The sequence below is a fragment of the Notolabrus celidotus genome, chromosome 11 (assembly GCF_009762535.1).
Source record: "Notolabrus celidotus isolate fNotCel1 chromosome 11, fNotCel1.pri, whole genome shotgun sequence".
In the NCBI taxonomy this organism is placed as follows: Eukaryota; Metazoa; Chordata; class Actinopteri; order Labriformes; family Labridae; genus Notolabrus; species Notolabrus celidotus.
The window spans coordinates 9630804-9647647 of NC_048282.1; positions in this window are offsets into that span (position 1 = coordinate 9630804).

Consider the following 16844-nt stretch of genomic DNA (forward strand, 5'->3'; position numbering starts at 1 on the left):
TTCGGCAGGACGGACCCCTCCCGATCAGATACGCAAGACTTCTACTTTTGCCGGATGCCGGGTTATGACACATATGCACAGAGCAGATGGAGCAGGACAAGAAGTCAGGCACCAAAACAAAATGATAACATCTGGTTAATTTTCAGAATAAAACACTCACCTAACTACAACAACAAACCATCATTTTGATCGGAGCGGGGCCTGGAGTCAACAGGTCAGAGGTTTTCAGAGGACCAGAAAGACAACATGGATGAGGAGAGGAGGAAGATAATTGTTGATTCAGTGATAACCATGTGAAAACCTTGGTCGGTCCTGCTCCGTGTTGCATTCCGAAAACGCAACCAGTGGGTGTTGACGGTTGAGAGAGCATAGACCCGGACCGCAGTGGTTCGTAGACGGACCGGACACTGACCTGGTGGAAGTAATAGTCACAAACTAAAAGGGGGCACTGTAGCAGAGGTGGACATACTTACGTCAATAAATCAGTTCTCACCTGTAGCTTGTAGACAAGGACAGGACAGAAGCTTTAACCATAGCTTGTCTTAAATATGCGTGTAAACGTACTGACGGATTTTCTAAACTATCTTAGATTTTTTGTGTGTTTCTGAATTATTACTCTGCTTGTTTGACTACATAAACAGTTTGACTATTCATGACATAAAACTCTTCATTTTAAGACAAAGTCAGACTCCTGCCAAAGGCACCTTTGAACTGCACAGATGAAAGCGAGGTTGTTGTTGTGTCTTTGTTTTGTCATCTTTCTATCCCTCTGTCATCACACAACGTCTATAATCTCCTTATGGAAATTCATAATCATAAAACCAGCACAAAGACACAGGCTGCGGCTCCTCCAGTGTAGGTGCGTTTGGTGATGAAACGCAGGTGTAAATAAATAATATTAACAAGTGTCACCTCGCTGGAGAAAGCTCAGGGGGATTGTGACACATCACATGTGGCTTCACTGTTTCCTCTTGTCAGCTACGGAAAAAAAATCTAATCCAGCCGCTTTTCACCTAAGAGCTTAAGTACGCAGTGCTGCTGTTTCAGGATAAATTTGTCTGGAGTGGACTTAGCATACATCAGCCTCATTTTACGCTTCTTATCTTTCCTTCCTCTTCCTTGTCACCTTTTCTCTGATTCACTCGACTTTGTTTTCGCGCCCTGTTGACAGATTCTGTTCTTTTGTTTGTTGTTAAAACCAACTGAGGATTTAGCACCGCACTGACACAGCTCTTGGCCTCGGAGCTGAACCGTTTGACTCCAGGCAAACAGCTTTTTTATTTTTTCTTCCTCCCCTCCTCGCCCCGGTGTAATCCTCACAGATAAAGCAACCTCTCGGAGCACAGTGGAGTGTAGCAGTTGCTTAGGCAACAGACTATCCCATCTAATCCAACCTGTTCCCATCTCCCCAAAGTCTGAATACCTGTCCAATAGAAAGGCTTCCTAAGCTCACAGCTTGTTAGCCTTGAGTCTTGTGAATAACATTTCCAACTTAGATTTCAATAACAGCATGTCAGCTTATTCAGCTGCATTAAGGCTGGAATGTCCTCCGGCTGCAAGACTGCACTTAGTTTTATAAGCAATAAATGATTCAAGAAGCAGCAGTTTAATGAACCTTTTACTCTTTGTCCGACCCTCGAGCCACTGCTTCTGCCCTCGGACTTGTCAAGTGGCCTCTTGGTTAGTGTTAACTGCATGAAGCTGTAAGTGTTATTTCTAAATAAATATAATGAGAGGAAGATAAACCAGTGACCAGACTTGGCTTCATCTCTACTCTTTGCATCTTTGTTCATGAGTAAACAAGTCTGGAGTATTTCTGTCTGTCTGTAATTGTGTGCTCTGCCCTGAATATGGCTCAGTATTCATTCATCTGCTTCCACAACACATGCATGCTTTGAGAAGAGCCACATCTTACCACGGTGGGTGATTATGATCACCAGGGGTCACTGGGGTCACCAGAATCAACCCAACATGAAAACTCTTTGTTGGACTTGTTGAGCTGGATCATTTTATCCAATAAGACAGAGAAGGAGAGAGAGTGACAGTAACCATAGCTTTGAGGCTATTGATGGAAACCTGAAAGTTCAGATCTAAACTCTTGTTGCTGTGTTACCTGTGGCTCCTATAACTTTTTTTTCATTCACACTTGTTCAGTATTCTGCTTTGGTTTTGTCTCACTGCAGAGCATCCCTGTAGAATGCTGCAGTCAGTCCCCATTTTCTGCATCTGCTTCCCTGTGAGATCATATGAGATCACATGAGATCATGGGGGATCAAACAAAGTGACACGTTGCTCCCTCTGGTTTACAGAAAAAGGCTCTGTAGTAATGTGTGATTTTTAATGTCCTGCAGTGTTTGTCTGTGTGAGATTACTGTGACGATGTAGAGCTTCTGAGTCATAGTCTGGAGTGTCTCAGCTGGATGTGTTTGATGCAAAGTACATACTTTTTTTACATTTTGCCACTCTTCGCCACTACATTTTGCCACTAAAAAGTCTGCAGTTGGACATTAATATGAAAGTCCTTGAGGCTTGCAGAAGTGCTCAATGCAACAGGTTTGTGCAACAGACCAGACACTGAATTTGATATCGAGATGGTGAAGTGGTGTAGCCTGAAAATGTGTGTAAACAATGATATTACAGTAACTGGATATTCAAAGTGAGTATGACCTGGACTCTGACAAAGGAATGATGAGGATGGGTCAGGAGTGAGAGGGCTGTTGGACATCAGTTTGTACCCATCTCTGGAGACCTGTGTTGGGGCAGCTCTTGATTGCGCTGGCTGCATGGCCAACTGAGATCTGACGCTTAGAGAAGCTGCTCTTAGCAGCGTTACCTTAAGGTAGCTGGCACGGCTGAGTGTTGTGTTTTTGCAATTGCAGTATTGTGGCAAGGCGAGCAGTGATGTGTAAATAAGGGCAAGGCCACCTGGGGACTTACACCCCAGGATGTAAACTAAATAAATTAAACACACAGACAGGAAGGGTACGCGGTTCGAATTATCCACAGGACAAGAGCATGTGATTTCAAAATTTAAAAACACTTTATTAAACAGTTATTAAAACAGACTAAATGAAAGCAGACTAAATAAGGGAAAATATCAGTGGTATGGGGACTGCCAAAAGGAAATAAGGACAGGGCTTACCACGACAGCAGAAACAAAAAGGGGAGGGATCCAAAACTCATACCACTATAACCCAGACTAAACCATCGAAACAAAACAATTTAAACACAATAAATCAAAGCAATCAAAAGACAAACTCGATAAGTCAATAAAGAAAATAACAAAAGCAAGGAAGATAAATCAAACCAATGAACTCATAATTTGTCTGCACGTGTATCTAAAACACGAGCCAGCAGACAGCTGAAACAGTGCGCCACCGGGCAGTTATTTCGCCTCACACATTCCCGTGAAGGCACTTGTGGTGTTCCTCAACTAAACACTTATTTCAGTGTTACACTCCAAGAAAAGACAGCAGCCAAGACAGCAGCAGCGCAGACAACGGCAGACGTTGTGACCGCGTACGGAGAGCGGGCACAACACCGGACGTATCTCACGTCTGCCGGCTCGATGAGGGAGGGAGAGGGAGAAGAAGAGGCCGACCAGGTGCCTTTATAGGCGTGCGCCCAGTAACTACGGGCCAAACTGACCCCTAACGGTAGGGAGTGCAACTCCATATCTTGCCACAGTATGTTTGGGCTATGCTGATTGGTTGCCCTCGTCAAATAGTTGAATAAATAAATCAGAACCTTGTAGACTCTGGAAATCAGTGTCTGCTTTTTATTTTAGGCAGAAACCCATGGACCCACATTTGATCAAACTGGGTTTTTAACTGAACAATGATTCAATAAGTTCATGAAAAATATGTTAAAAGTTGGAAAGGAGACTATGTTGAGACTATGCTGATGTCCTTTTCCTCCCTGAGCTCGTGCCCTTAGAAATGTCCGTGCAGGTCCCTGCTGCCCAGCCGTTAGTCGCTGACTGTAATGAAAATGGAGCTGACCCCAGGTTACCCAGAAGAAACAGCATGTTGTTTGTCTTTGCGTTCCCTGGTGAAAAAAACAGAATCATTCTTCAGTTCGGCTCCTGGTTCGCACCTCAGAAAGAAATGATGGGGGAGAGATGATCTGGCCGAGCGGTTTATAATCTTCCCTGGGGTGCCGGGTGCAGCAAAGTGTTGGGGACACAGTATTGATTTATATAAAACTCAATGTTCCCTCCGCGGCCCAGATCTGAGTGTGTCTGGACCGTGAGAGCGATAAGGGATTGGACTAATGTGAGTGCAGAGCAAAAGGGCCTTGATGCCGAATGGATAAGCTGAGAGTTTTAACAACCTGAAAGTTTGCACTTTCTCTGCCGTATTTTATTTTTTCTTCATCTCTGTGTCGTTGTTACAGTGCCGGGGTGTGATGAATTAGAGCATTAAGGATTATGTTCTCCCGTAGATGCCCCTGGTGATTCGGGGTAAAAACTGGAATATGTCAAGTCACAGTCTGAGTGGATCTAGCAGCTCCCGCATAAGTTTCAGCCGGATTTATAAGCCTAATTAGGCCGGTCCACACAGGCACACACACTCTGCTGACTTTACCTTGTCACAGTTTTTATATAACGTCATCTAAGGGCAGATGAATCTTGACAGTGTTCCTTTGGAAAAGCACTTGATTAGGTGCAAAATCCACAGATACATAGAAGTATACTGACTGCAAGATCACCCCAGGCTACACAGAATAATGAAAACATTGTCATTTCCAGCTCAGTTTAACAACTGAAGCTATTCAGAAACATTTTAATTATTAATTTTTTTTTATCTTATCGTCGTTGGAAACATCGCCTTATTATTTTCCAATTATCCAGAGTGGCTTGCGAGTTGCTTTTCTTTAATTACTTCATTATATTTTCTTGCCGTGTAGGATAAGCACGCCCTGAAGGATCATTTGTGTTAATTAAGACATCGTGTTTACTGAAATACAGGAAACAAACCTGATTCTGTGAAGAGGAGTCATTGACTCTGGACGTATGAAGGGGTAATGTGTTAGGAAAGAGAACGGACTCTTGACTTTGGGGGGATTCTGGCATGTCAAAACGACGATCAAGTACAACATGTTTTGAAGCGGCTCATGTAGATTGCTTGCGTAGTGTTGGAAACAAATCTCTCAGGGCAAATGTGCACAGAGTTAACACACGCATATGAAGTTCATCTCTTTTTGCTCCCCAAAAATAAAGAACTGGAACATTTTTGTTGACATAAATATCATTATTTAGCTGAAACAGCTCCTACAACTCAAAGCAACTCCCACTCCATCAACTGCATTGTAATATAACATGGCAGAGGAAATGAGTTGTTGAAATTGTTGTGTTACTTAGGTGTTGCAACCCACAAACCAGCAGGTTGAGGCAGCAGCTCTGGTCCTTTGCAAAGTGAAATGACTTGTTTTTGTTGGTGAAGTCTGGTGGCTCTTGATGGGTGAATTTAGCTTTAGCAGTTACAGGTTCAAAGGGATCTCTCTGTGGGATCTGTCCTCATCTTTTCAGACACTTTTGGCAAAAAAAATTGTGCTTTTGGTTTGGGTGAATGTAAAAGGAGAACAAAAAAAAGCTTTGCAGACGATCGGTGAAGCAACTCCGAACTTTTTTATTAATGGTATTTGAAAGGGCCTGAAAATATGTTTTGAAGAAAATGCCCAAAGTTCAAAATGTTAGAGCAGCTTTGACAAAGTAAAAACTCCCTAACAAGTTAAATCCTGCATTTCATTCCTGCATCTACTCATAACAGCATGTGAGTGTCAAACTGCATCTCTCAGCAGTGGATGCTTGTTGTCCACACTGCATCACACTTGTGCTACGTCATGTAAACAAAACCATACTGCTATCAGCTGTGTGCAGGAAGACTAGACACCCTCAGTGTTAACACAACTCAAGGCAAACTCTTCAGTCCTGGTTATAGAGATTATTAATGCACCACTGTCTCTACTTTGTTAAACAAGCTCCCAGCTCTGCAGTGAAAAAGAAAAAGGAAATCCAGAAAGTTGTAGAATCTAGCAGGACACTCTTTGCACCTTGGTGAGCCAGCTGTCACTTTAGTTTTGTTTTTATAGTCAAATGAAGATATTTTAGGCAGGTAGCTTCTCATCTGTACTTCATGAATTAACCTCTTCTCATCTATGTCTACACGAGCAGCTGGAAAGAAAACAGAAATAGGACAAAACAGCACATCTCATCACTCAGTGTCCCATCGCTTGGCACTTTCGTAAGTAGACGTCCTTACATTGTTTCTTATTCCGGCCAAATTTCACAGGATGTGGCCCGGTCCGTCTCCGATCCGTCACCGCACTGCGTCTGATAGGTTTCTATTCTAGTCAATGTGTTAACTCCTACTGGATCCACTCCGTTGCGTTCCTGCTGCCTATGATTCGGCAGGATGGAGCCCTCCAGATCAGATACGCAAGACTTCTATTTGTGGCGGATGCCAGAGCATGACGCATTTCAACAGTTTTAGATGGACAGGAAGTCAGGCACCAAAACAAAATTAAAACATTTGGTTAATTTTCAGAATAAAACACTGTGTTATCACCAGATTGTTTTTCACTTAACTACAACAACAAATTGTCATGATGAGCGGAGCCAGGCCTGGAGTCAACAGATCAGAGGTTTTCAGAAAATTATAAAAACAACATGGATGAGGAGAGGAGGAGGATAATCGTTGATTCAGTGATTACCGCGGGAAACCTCGGTCACATGACTCCAGCTGACAGGCGGTCCTGCTCTGTGCTGCGTTCTGAAAATGCAATATGTTGGTGTTGATGGACGAGAGAGCCAGGAGCCAGACCGCAGTGGATTGGAGACGAACTGGACACAGATCTGGTGGAAGATCCGAGTTAGAGTGTTTGAACTGGCCATGAGTAACCCAGTGCTGAGCCAAACCTCTGCAAGGGGCATTTCAGAAAATGTGTTCCCGCTAATTATGTATTGCAACCATCTGCTTCCCGCAGCAAAGCATTCTGCGTTAGGTGGAGTTTGTGGTTGAGCTGGTGGCACCACTTTTAAACAACTTCCCTAAGAAAAATAACTGTAAACATAATCTTCAATTTAAGATAAAAAGTGCAGCAGCCAATGTTGGTGTGCACGTCTAAATTGGACACTTGTCATTGGGTCCATACCAATATAGAGCTAAATAAAGCAGCACTAAGCATTGGGATGTGGCACAACACAATATTGACCCTAACTTTCTGTTTCTGTTTCTCCTCCTGCTGCTCATGTAGACATGGATGGAGAGCGCTTAAGTCACGAAGGGTTGAACAAATAATCATAACTTCATTTAAAGTTCAACAAGAACCACTGCAGCCTTTAAATCACAGGAGGCACACTGCTGAAATATTAGAAAAACACCAGAAAATAGATGCTACTTTATTTCAGTCAGTGCAATTAAATGATTTAGGTAATTAAACAGAAACCTGCAGATGTCCCTTCTTCTTAACTCGATCTCTGAGAATAGTTTGGACTCGTGGTAAAAATTGATCCTTTGAAGAAAGAGTGCGTGTTGCTTATTTCAAAAAGAGAGTTGGTACATGAAGCCCTTTTATGACAAAGCTCAACAATCTAAATTTCACCATTATTACAAAAGTCATGACTTACAAGAGTTCTCTTCACAGATTTATCAGCAAACAGGTAAAACACAGTGTGCGCTGTGTTGCATGTTTTTTTATTTGCCTTTCAAGCATAAAAAACTGCTGTGCTCCTTCAGCACAGCTCTCAAACACTGTTTCCATTACAAAGAGGAGCGCTCGCTGCTTTGATGGAGAAGCTGCTCTCTCACTCACTCTCTAAAACCCTCTAATGATACCTGCTTCAAGCCTATTTCTGGGACATCAAAGGATCAACTCGCCTAAGTGCTCGTGCCACAGTGCGAGGGTACATTTGGAAACTCCCATCATTATCATACTGATGTAAGAAGAGTTATTTTTCCCTGTGTGCTGCAAAGAGGTTCACCTGTGAGAGGCTGCGGCTGTGACAGTGTCTGAAATGTGAAGCGATGGCTCCATCACATGGACAACAGAGGAACAGAGTGAACTTAAAGAGGCTGATTACATGTTTAAAGAATAGATGCAGAGGAGGCGATGAGTTAACAAAGACATTTTACTGAATCTTTCAACATTAAATAAAAGTAAAAACGCTGATTGGATTTTTAACGGTTGAAAAAGACGTGAAACCTTCCCCCTTTACAAAAACATGCAGCTGTTGACCTTTGACCTTTCAAATTAAAAGACCCCTCTCTCACAGGAATCGACACGCTGCCGTATTCTGTCGACCAAACAGACCAAACCCGAGTCATGGCGACTTGTGATTTTCCATCAGAGGATGAAAACATCCTCAAACAGCATCTGCTGCTGGAGGAAGGCCAGTGTGATTTATCTGTTGCTAAGCAACCACTTTGACTCTTATTTTGTTGTGCAGGACGACTAACTCGATTTTTCAGTCAAGGTTGCATCAGTTTGATTCCTTTGCAATGTTGAAAACATGCTGCTATCAAAGATGGGGCTGTTCATAATTGATGCGTCTGTCGGCTTTCAGAGTTGATTCATTAAAACTAACACGTTAAAAAAAACATGTACGTGTTCATAGATGAGCTCTAAACATGGAGACACAACTCTGCTTTAAAGACAGAGGTTTGCTTACTGCTGATTAAAACTTTATCAACTCAGATTTTCAAACTGTGACATCGCCCTTCCTTCTGTGTGAGGAGGAAAGATGTGAAGCAAAGATAGTCTTTAGGATGAAAAAGGCGAGTGTGTGCATGTGTCCTTTAAACAAAAAGAAAGCTCCCACAACCGTTTAAGTTCCTGTAAGAGATCCTTACAAGACCCTGACTTCCTCTACTATGATGACCCTCATCATACATCACATACCTTCACAGCTACTTCTTTAAGAAATAACAATTTGACACAGAATGTAAACTCAGACATGTTTTTTTGTTGCATAGCTCTTTCATACAGTCACTTTAAGTGGAAAATAGGAGTTGTTGAAACTCTACCACTCCTGTAACTCTTTGTGAACTCATACCATGTTGCAGTTTGTGGTTTCTTTTTTGTCTGTTGTCTTCGATTTGGTCAACGTCTCTCTCACTCAGCTTCTTGTGTGTTTCAACATCCCTCCCTTTTTCCTCCTCTTGTCTTATTTTTTCTGACGGTGAATGGTTACCCATAAACAACCAATCTAAAGTTTGTGCTCTCCAACTAATTTGAGAGTAGCATTAGAAATATCCTCCATGTTGTTTACCGATGCCAACAGGAAGTAAGATTTTTGTCATCTCTTGTTCACGTGCCAAACCATTTTCACTTTCTGAACTACAGCAGAGCTCGGTTCCTCGATGCACAATGTCACTGTAGACATGATGTAGACACATCAATGAAGGTTTAACTGAGTGACAGACATTTGGAGTTGCTTCTGGGGGGGGGGGGGGGGGGTCGAACATTTATAGCTGCATCCCGACTTCTACCATCTTCAGGGGGTTACAGATCAAAACAAAAGAATGAAACCTTTTGGCAGCATAAAGTGCGCTAAAGCTGGACTCACTCACACCCACTTGTCTTCCTCTGACAGCTACAAAACATTTTGATTTTTGTAGATCTGTGCAGAGAAAAACTTTCTTATTTATGTGCAATGTTTTTCTCTCCACTGACCAAAACTCTGACCTCACAGATCACAGGGTTTGCTGCCTCAACCAGATACCTGGTTATTTTGGTGTGTCTCATTTGCATTTTCAAAAGTGAGCTTTAAACATGTGCAGAGAGATTATAACAGATTTAACCAAAACACTAATAAAGGATAACAGCAAGTGCAGAGTGCTTTATCAATCTCAATCAAATTCCAGGTGCTAGACCGCACTCTATGTTATATTATTAACAAAGACCCAAGATCAAGGAAGGATAAGATCCAGTCCCATCTTAAAGACAGGACTCAGTCTGACCTCATCTTAATCCACCAGGAGCAGAGCACTTTGTAGCATTCAGTAAGTTACAGTGGCAAGGACAAACTTCCTTTAACAGGCAGAAACCTCCAGCAGGACCAGACTCATGTTACACACACATCTGCTGAGACCGTGTTGGAGAGAGGGATAGAGGAGATTAAGAGAGAGAGAGATGATAGTAATGAGACGGATAGTAGTAGTTGAAGCAACTATGGCACATCTGGCGATGATCCAGAGGGACCTACGGGACAAGGGAGCTCAGGGACTCCAGAAAGGTCTATGGTTAGTAACTTTAATGGGACAGGAAGAGTGAAGGGCTCAGAGAGTATCTTATGGATTAAACAAGGAAGCTAACATTACTTGGGGGAAGAGTGAGAATACTGAGAGCTTAGGAAAGTTACAGCAGCATTAAGGATCTAAGGAAGTAAGGATGCTTGTGTTATACACTCTTCCGCCTTGGCTTAAGTGGTGTAAGGGATGTGTCTTAAAAAAGCCGATGCACTCTCATCATGTTTAGACTTTGACAGATTTTATGCACTGACTGGCCAACAGATTCGCTAGTTGCATGTTGAAACATGATTGAAGGCTGTTAAGAGCCAGTTTAGCAATGATTGTCTACAATGCAAAGAGCTGTAAATATTTAAAGTTAGACTTATCAGTAGCCTGGACAACATAACCAATAACGTAATGAGTCAGGACCGTGAAGGGTTTTCATTTTGGTAATTTAAGAGTACTGTAACCCAGTAGTTTCTTATAGTAACACATGAATTAAACAGGTTTAATAGCAGTAATCTTGTTTGTAATGAGTTCTTTTTAAGAGTTACATTACTCAACTGAGGCCAAGACTCAACCGGTCGGGTTGGGCTGTACGCTCTCCCTCCCCCTTCAATCCCGTTTTCATGAGAGAAGAGAGAAAACAAAGAGGGGAGTATGAAAAGAAATATTAGGAGTAAGAGAGGAAAAGCAGAGCCACGGGGAGGGAGTGTGTTTGGGCTACCACTAACACCCGCTGGGTCAGGCTGGAAAATAGTGCATATTCAGACATAAGAGGACTGTTGAGTGTGTCTCAGTCAGCCTTGAATTCCTGTTCACTTTCCACTGATGGCAGCTTACAGAGTCAGAGTCAGCTCTGGATTACTTCTGCAGCTGTGGAACAATCTAGTAAACCTTTGAGCTTCTTCAGGCGTTGCAAAGACTTTATCCACTTTGTTATGTCTGATGCAGAACAGAGCTGAGAGGAGAATACTGCATCTTACGAGCCGCCACCCAGAGAGTGCAATCAGAGAGAGTCAGGGTCTTGATCTCCGTGCTCTGTTTATCTGTTACACACCTCAACGTCTTCTGCAGTCCTTAGAAATACTTTCCCCCCTCGTATTTCCCTCATTCTTTCTCCCAGGTTTGTCTGACACTTTTTAGTTCTGAGGAGTTTCTTAAAGCGTCAAACTGGAAAACTTCCAAAATAAACGGCTGGTGATGAAAGAGAGAGCGTGCGACAACAGCAAACTGAGTTGCAAAGACAGTTTAGGGGTCCTCGCCGGTGTCGTCTTTGTTTGAAACTTATGCTGTCTCAGAACAAAGTCTGACAGGGTGGAAGGAAAGTTTGAATCCATAAAGATATGCTGCATATATCTCCTGTGGCAAAATTCACCCTGCTTTGCCGGTTATGCAGCAAAAATTAAAACTGAATAGAAGAGGCATTTTCCAACTGGAGAGCCGTGTTACACAGACAGCGTAAATATCAAAATTGAATCTTCAGCACTTTGTTATGTGTGACTGGCAGGTAGCAGAGAACATTTCATCTTATTTCTGTTGTTGTGACTGCTGCGAGGAAAGTGATGAATTGTTTTTGGCAACTGGCTAATAAGAGTGTAGCGCACAATTTCAGTGGTGCCAAGTGTTTCTATCTTCTGTTTGCATTTGTGAAACGGACGCACTTAAATTTAAAATGGGACAGCCACCGCTTGTCGAGCAGCCCAGATGGAGCCTGAGGAAAGTACACCTGCAGTATGGATGTACTCCCATAAAAAACAATTACAATAAAAAGATGAATCCAGTAAGAGGATGAGATGTGCTGCAGCTTTCTGTCTTCGTGATTGGGTGATTTGTGTTTGAATAACTTTCAGATATTTGACACATTATTTCCTGAGAGCTGAGGCACAGTCAGGATGCAGTCGTTAAGACCCCCCACCCGTCCAACCATTTCTCCCCCCGCTGTCCCGGGAATTGAATCCTTCAGAAGCCGAATTCTTCTCTCCACTGACTCAGAGCTTCTTCTCTCTTTCATACTGTTTCAGAAATAAAACATCTAGAGGAAAGCAGACTTCATCTCTGTCAACACCTACGACTAGTGCAGTTAGTAATAGCTGCTGGACTTTTTTTAATCTCCAAACTATCATCAAAACTGACCTGACCTTTCACTGTATCTCAGTGTAGCCCATCACCAATGCTCTTTCTTTTTCTCAACAACAATTATTAACTTTCACCAAAGGCAGGTACACACTACAGGATAATCAGGCTGATTTTTGTCCCAATCTCCCCCTTACGATCAAAGCCAGCAAAGGCCCGATTGTCGGATATTTGCAAACGACATCCTGTGTGATTTTCCTGTGGTGTTGGGTGTGTTAAGAGTGTAATGTCACGTGTACCTGAGCAAAAGCTAATCAAGATGCGAGCTGACTCAGATGACTGAAGTAAGAGGAAGTAAAAGCAAACAAAAACATGATGCTGCCGAAACTCACCGCTGTAATGAATACAACTCGCGCTGTAATGCATACAGCCCACATTCCCGCTGTCTCCAGGGGGGGTTGGAAAGTAAGAGGCCGAAAACGAACATCATTGCCTCTTCCTGTTGGTCCACCATGTTTGTTTACACCAAAGCCACGTTTTACTATGCGAGATTTGGAATATTGAGCGTGAAGAACCTGATACTCTGCTGAAGAATCGGTTAGTGTGTGGTGTGCTCTGTAGTCACACACCATAAGATCAGAAGAGAGAGATCTGGTGCGATCTGTCTTTTATTGTCATTAATTGTGTGGTCTCTAAATGTGTGAAGGTTTGAAGAATCCTGTTATGTGTGCCAGCCTTAACATGAGCAAACTTTTTCCAGCACATACCATAAAATCCGAAATATAATTACACAGTTTATAAGATGCATTGTTTTTAAGGGAATGTGGGGGGAAAGATCCTTAACTGTGTTCCTGTGTGAAGACTTCCTTTGCATTCAGCAATATGCAGTTTCTATGAAGATGTGTAGCTCTTTCAAGAACTGTCTGTTTTCATGGTCTTGTCAGCTTCATGTACTGTAGTTGAGCTCAGCCTGAAGCATTGATAGCCATTAAGAGGTATGGATGGACCCACTCCCCGCAACCAGAGTTGTGCAACCCCCCTCTGCAGGTCACTTATTGTCTTACTGAAGTGACAATCAAACAGAAGAAGAGACAACAACAGCAGAAAGTTGACAAGCTGATAAGTAAATTGAGTCTTGTCAATCAGACCAGCACTCCGCAAGGTTCTCATACTTAGTAGTTTAATACGGTTTTCATTAAAGCATTATTATGACCTAATGAGAGAGAAAACGTCAAGAAGTGGCACAGCTAGACCAGCATGCTTTGCACATTGAAGCGGTCTCTTGCCTTTTTGAGCTCCATTTTCTGGGTGAAATACCACAACACGGTAGAACACGTCTCTCTGTATTTTATACGGGTGTATTGGTGGCAATAGTGTATAGGACACAGCTCACTTTTTAGATGACAAAAAAGGTATTCAAACATAAAGCTGTTATAGGTTTATGACAACTTTAAAGGTCATTACAAAAGGATACATGTAAAGAAACATGGGTAACCAACCCCACATCCTGAATCAATTCAGCTTACACTGAACAATTCTTATCAGCTGAAACACACTTAACTCAGCTGATGCAATTAGTATAATAAAACACTTACTTTAAGTTACAAAGTGCATTTCTAGGGCAGCAAAACAAATCAGATAGGATATAAAATCCAAAGCAAAGACAAAGAAATAAAAATATCAATTGAATGTATGTCATAATTTCATCTGGAAACATCAGACCAAGAAGCTTGCAGATTTTGATCAAAGGGCCTCATGAATCATTAATGTACAGTACGTCTGTGATTGTTTAAACTGGGTGTTATTTTGCTTTATGATCAGCAGAGGTCATAGTTTCACCACTGAAGCACAGCTAAACTTCCACCAGACCACTGCAGTCAAACTAAGAGATATTTATACAAACAGGCTCTGAACTGATACTTTATTTCCTCAGCTTTGTAAGTGACAAATTAGTTTTCTTTATAACCACATTCAAATAATCAAAGTATTTCTTCTCAGATTTTGTGCTGTGCTTGCTTTTTATTCATATATTTTCATGCAGTCTTAAATACATAACTTTAAATGTACAAAGAGCAAATAATGGTCACTGCAAAGGTGTCCACAGTTCATCTTAATAAGTATTTCTGCATGTCCTCTCTTAAACTTTGTGTGTGCATCTAGAGCTTGTAGTAGCATATATGTGGTCTTAAGTTTATGCAGAATGAGGTGCATGTCTTCTGCAATGTGTTTTCCCTCACAGGTAACAGTTGTAGACTTTTCAGCTAGAGTCACTTCAGTTCTATTGGCCTCTTAAATGTGCAGATTTTAAGGAACAGATTTAAAAAGGACACCCTTGTCTTCAAGTTTTTGTTTTTTATGCAGCAGATCATTTCCAGGCTCTTTATTCTCTGATTTTCTAAATTGCATAAAAGCTGCCGACTGGATGTTTTATTATATCTGAAAAGCCAAATGTCAGAATAAGGAAAGTTGCCACCACAGAGCAACAAAACACAAGAGCCTGTGTGGCTGTTTTTGGAGGTCATGGTTTAACGGGGCACAGATGTGTGCGAGGAGATTAGTGCTCATTCAGGCATGATGTGTGTCGTTGCTCAGATTGAATTTGATTCTCCTTGTTTGGTTGGCCGTTGTTTGGATCCTGAGAAAGAGTGCGTCTGTTTGACTGGGACGGACTGAAGTGCGTGGACGGATCCATCCTGATCTGCCACCAGGTGGTATGGAGGCCACATGGACTCCATGTTCTGTACTGTACGGTTATCTAACTCTGGCTGCTCCTCTTTTTTTAATCACCAGCAGCCTTTTGGAGCGAGCTCAGGATAGAGTACAGACACTTGGCGTGTTGTTACAGTATATGAAATGCAGACACTGATCAAGGAAACTACGACAGCTACAGCGTTAAAAAATCTAGTCATGAGGGATTATTTTGATTAATGAGTATTTAATCTTTGATGGATGGGTAACTGTGTGTGTATGTGGGTGTCTGCTACAGGTGGCATAGGAAAATCTAAATTGGCACATCTGATGCCCAGCCGGCACATGTAGGAACATCACAGTCTGCAGATTCAATCTGGAATACTTACGGAGCTCCCCTCATCATTTATCAGTCTGTTTTGCTTTCTGTCTGTCCGTCTCTGTACGTCTCTCTCACACCTCATCAAACTTACCCTGTCCCTCCAGTCTGACCCTGTCTATGTCAACAACACTGCCACCTAGTGGTACAGTCAGGTTCCTGCTGCAGATTTCCTGGTTCAGCTATGAAAAAACATCTTTGACCTTACTCTGTCAATGACACAATCAATGACATGTGTACTTATAATATGAAACAATTTTTCCATGAGTCAAATTTTATATCAGGGCCAACTAGTCAGCTTCTCCTCCAGCAGTTACTCCCAGTTACATCGCACAAAATATCCCAGAAATATCTGATCTCTGGGATAGGACCATGTCGATACAAAAAGGATATGGAGTGCAGATATAAATGATATCGTCACACGTCGCATTTGTGTTGTCAGCTCAGTATTTTCATGCTTCGGTGACAAATAACGATGACATGCCACAGACTTCATAATACTCCAGCCAAATACTGAGTACATTTATTTCATGATATGGCATCGGGTTGTATTTGGATAAGTAAGTGAATGTACATGTAACATTTGGCGGAACGTACTGTATCATATGAGGGAAATTCTGCACAGTATTTGTCCTGATATAAAGCACAACAATAAATCTCCATATATGTTCCAAATATGATCCAGATGTTTGCAAGATTTGCAAAAAAAATATCTCCAGATTCTTGTGGTTTTGGTGCAGTGTCACTTGAGTAAAATGTTGACACTGAATGCATCAGCAATGTATATTCATAATATATCAGCTTCATAAATGTATAATGGATATATTGATCCCACTAAATCCCACTAAACACACTTTATTTAAACTTTGTATGTTGTGTGGTTTAATACAGAGAGTGTCTGCAGGTTCGAGCAGAAATAGACTTTTTAATTACATTCAACCAACACTTAGATTATTACCTCATTTAGACACCAGCTCCAAGGTCTGTTTCACCGGCTTCATAGCACTCTGGATGATGCAAACCCTGAACTCTGGTGTGACAGTCCTGCACTTTGTAAAACTGTCCTCCACTCCAGATTTAATGTTTTAGATAAAGCATGGCAAATAATCGTCTTAAAGTTAAGATTTCTGGTTGTTTCTCGGGCCTCTAAATATTTTAAAGCAAAGAAAGGAGCTGAAGGTTGATTCCCTTTTTTTAATGCAGGTAAGTTGAATATTAAAAAATGTATAATCTAGTTGTTGGTTTAACTCAGTTAGTAGAGCAGGCGCCCCGTGTACAGATGCCATACTCCTCGTAACACTGATCGTTGGATTGATTTCTGGTACCGACATGATTTCATACACAGCATCCTCCACTCTCTCCCCACAACTTTGAATCTCACGAGATGTCCTATTTTATTTATCTTAAGAAACTTTTTTCGACCAGGTTGGTCCCACTGAGATAAAATACATTTTCCAGGGGAGACCTGG